A 4,178-nucleotide genomic window follows, 5' to 3' on the forward strand; every position below is an offset into this window, starting at 1 on the left:
TCATCGTCTAATTCACAATCACCCAGCCTGTAGTCTAGTAACAGTAGAAATACTAAAAAGAAAATTATACATGTCACATGTTATCTTAACACATTGATCGTCTAATTCACAATCGCCCAGCTGCAGTCTATTAACAGTAGAAATACTAAAAAGAGAATTATACAGCATTCTGATCCCTGATGCCGATAAAGATGAATAAATAATTTACAATGTATTATCAATAAATGACAGTGTAAATGTTGAAAAAAGGAATTGTCTGGATGGTGTTTTTAAATAGAGATAATACAATGTATGGAGAGGAAAACAGCTGGGAAAAGCTACAATTTATTTAGTTACATTCATTCAGGGAGACACCTCTGATGGACCAAAAAGTGGTATGAACCAGTGATTTGAAAGACAAATACAAGCTCATCAGATTTTGGACGTACTGTGATCTTTTGTTTTATGTTTTGTTGTATGATAAATAAGTGGCGGATCTAGGGGTGGGTTTTGGGGGTTGCAACCCCCCCTATGAAAGCCATCGTGATTTATTATTATTATTATTATTATTTTCGTGACAACACCAATAGCATCGTGAGTTTTATTAAAACAGGGGTGCCGAACACATTATCTTAACACATTCATCGTCTAATTCACAATCACCCAGCTGCAGTCTAGCAACAGTAGAAATACTAAAAAGAAAATTATATGGCATGTCACATTATTTTAACACATTCATCGTCTAATTCACAATCACCCAGCTGCAGTCTTAACAGCAGAAATACTAAAAAGAAAATTATACATGTCACATACTATCTTAACACATTCATCATCTAATTCACAATCAACCAGCTGCAGTCTATTAACAGTAGAAATACTAAAAAGAAAGCCACATTTTGCCCGCTTTTGTTTTTCTATACGCCGTGTGTGGGACCTGAAACAACCATGCTCGTCTGCAGCAAATAATCATTATCATAAGACCTATCACAGTTTTGGAGCCCTGTGCTACTTTCCTGCAAAACAAGTACCTCAATCAATGCTACAACCTCCCCCTTTGAAAAAATCCTGGATAAGTCCCTGTGAATAAAGAGTTCCAGTTAAAGAAACAAGTTCAAAATATAAAAAGAGAGAATGATTGTTAACTTTAAAAAAAAAAAAAAAAAAAAAAATACAACAACAACCACAACAACAAAAAAGCACCCTAACTCGCAAGTCTACAAGCGACAGGATGAACGGAATGTCAGAATTCCAACATGAAGAAATAAGGAAAGGAAAGCTGATAATAAGAATAAATGTCAGTATCATGAAGAAATGAAATAGAATAAAAATAAAATCAAAAATGAAAAAGATAAGAAATGTGCCGTCTTGTAGTATAAAATTTCAACCAGTCAAAGTGCTTGTAAAGATTTTTTTTCAGGAGCCAATCAAAACGCTTGATAGAACAGCCTTTACCATGGTATTCTCCCTGACAACTGCTATTTTGTTTTTTGGGCCGAGAGGGCCCAGGGAAAAAGGTTGCCCCTCCCCTTTAAAATACAAAACGGAAGTGCTTCAAAGTAATTAAAAAAAGAGTTTTGGGCTTCCTGTGGTGTTTGACCACCACTTCTCTCGAAAATACAAGACGGAAGTGCGTTGTATTTTGTCACTTCTGGCTGAAGTTTGTCTTTTGGGTTGCCTTTGGTATTCGTTCGTACAGTATTCGGAGAAAACTAGTCATAGTAGTCGGGAGTCAAGATTTACATGCATGGTATTCTCTCGTACATTATTCGGAGAAAACGAGACATAGCAGTCGGGATTTTTCATACATAGTCTCTTGCTTATTGGTGTTGCTAACGGTAACCAGTAAACACAGACAGGTGACTGTCTGGAAATGATCACGTTCTTCCAACGTTCTTCCAACGTTGCTCGGGGCAGAACAGAAATACTTATATCCTTTACAAGGTGGAAATTCAAGTTTGAGCGCTTACGATCGTCTTTCAGGTAAATTTATATATCAAATCGCATGTACATTTTCTGTTCTTCAACTTGTACTTTTTTTACCTTTTTTTGGCTTTTTTTCTACCATTTTTAGACGAATTAGAATCTCATATTTGTGAACTCGCTTTTTTCTTTTTTCGGCTAACAGTATTTCGAAGGTGAAAATTCAAGTTTTGAGAGTTTCATTCGTGTTACAGGTAAATTTTTATATCAACTCTCATTTACAACTTCTGTTCTTCAACTTGTGCAAGTATTTCTAACTTTTATGCGCTTTTTCTACCTTTTTGAGACGAATTAGAATGTGCAGTTTTCAAACTGCCATTTTTTCCTTTATATACTTTTTTCTGAACCACTTTGAAATACATTTTTGAGCGCTTACGTTCATATTACAGGCACATGTTTATATCAAAACTCAGGAACAACTTCTTTTCTTGAATTTGTGCAAGTTTTTTCGAACTTTTTTGCGCTTTTTTCTAACGCTTTTCTGGTGTTTTTATCGCGCATTTCACCGTTAACACTTTGCATTCTAACTATTTGTCTTCTCTCTAGATACCCCTGACACATACCCAAGGCTTTTTCTTGCACTTTGGGTGAGTACTTTTATTGTTGTCATTAAGTTATACAAGATATCTATCGTGTAAGGCTTTTTTTGCTTGCTTTTGTGAATATTTTAAACACTTTTTTTACACTTGAAATATGGCACGCCACGTGCTATTTTTCTCAATACTTTTAGTTGCTTTTTATGCTAGTAAAAATATTTTAAATGTCTACACATGTCTACACATGTCAAGGAGTAATACAGGTAACCCGAATATCACTGTTACATCTGCTCCAGTCATTGCATGGTATCCTGGTAAAACTTTTTATTATAGAGACATGAGTATTTAACTGGGAAATACGCTATTCCTAAATTTAATAAAGTTCTTAAATCAGTTGCTTACAAATGCTATAAATTACCAACGATATAAACTTACCGAACTATTTGGGAGTTCTAGCTACCAATAAACACAGAAAACAACAAGCTTTCTCGCACTGCATGTGCTTGACCACTACACTTTTTCTCACATGCTATGTGCTTTTCACGTGAAGTACCTTAACATTACGTAATATATATGATATACCTATGGTAGCTGTTCTCATTGAGTAACTTTGGCCTGTGTTTTTCCATGTAGTCTTGCAATATATGGCACAATTCATGGTCGTTCTGAAAAGAGAGCCAGACAGGATTAGCAATGCTATTCTTATTGCAATGCATTACAGATAAAATAATTTAAGGAGCAGCCTACCTGCAAGACAGTAGTGTCTGTACCATAAATCTTTTGTTTTGTAGCTCTTGAATTTAAGCACCACAGTGCCATCCTCAAGCAATTATACCAGGTTCTTGTTGGAAATTTCTGGACTGGCCATGGTCAGTGCTTCTTGCAAGAGTTCTAAAGGTGTGCATTCTCCCTGGCATTGGTAGCAGCTGTCCGAGCCATCTCCACGCTCTCCTTCTGCAGAGTAACTGTTGCCACAATCTCGTTCCAATGCAGCCACCTGTTCAGGGATTCGAGATCTTCTTTGGAAGAAGGGTTTTTTTTCTGGGCAACCCTCTGCAGGGAAATGTGGTGGCTGATGTGGGTGCATAAATATTGCTGGATGTATTAGGGCAGCTGCGTGATTAGCCATTTTGTTTGAAGATAATCGCCTGACTTCCTGAAACGAGTAAATTGTAACCGTAAATTAGTTTCTTTCCATCCAAATGACACGCAAATGGAAACAAAAATGCTTCAAGCTCTAATGGCTGAAGACAGATTAAAGTTTCAAATTATCATCGTTATTTAATTATTTTAAATGGATACAGCTGTAATTGCAAGAATATCAAGATTAAGAAGGACAAAAACCAGGGTCAAAATACTTTCTAATTCATTTCTTAGATGACAACATTCTTGCATTATTCAATCATCATTATCTCTTATCTCGGCAAGCGTTCGTTTGCTAATTTCAGCACCTCGCTGTTTTCCTTATCTAATTCATCAAATTCCTTTGTTGCCGCGTTAAGGGAAGATTCGTCTTGAGTCTGAAGAAACTCAGATAGCCTTTCGAACGTTGATGCGATTATTTCAAAGCGAGTTTCCAGAAACGATTGTTCGTCACGATTCTCTGATTTGTCGAGATCCGCGACTGTGTTTCGAACGTTATTGATTTGTTTACGCCATTTGCAAATAGCCAGACGGAGGATC

General features: G+C 36.3%; 1 long non-coding RNA gene across 1 annotated transcript; it reads left to right on the forward strand.

Annotated features, from left to right (window-relative positions):
• Positions 1-1,149: 1,149 nt before the first annotated feature.
• LOC116290275 (uncharacterized) lies at positions 1,150-3,775 on the forward strand. Its single transcript, XR_004196432.2, has 4 exons — positions 1,150-1,959; positions 2,105-2,153; positions 2,506-2,546; positions 3,287-3,775. It is a non-coding gene; the product is annotated as an uncharacterized LOC116290275 (long non-coding RNA).
• Positions 3,776-4,178: the final 403 nt, after the last annotated feature.

The sequence above is a fragment of the Actinia tenebrosa genome, unplaced genomic scaffold, assembly GCF_029948245.1.
Source record: "Actinia tenebrosa isolate PJP-AT-01 unplaced genomic scaffold, QUT_ActTen_1.0 PGA_scaffold3__52_contigs__length_22856419, whole genome shotgun sequence".
NCBI classification, from domain to species: Eukaryota; Metazoa; Cnidaria; class Anthozoa; order Actiniaria; family Actiniidae; genus Actinia; species Actinia tenebrosa.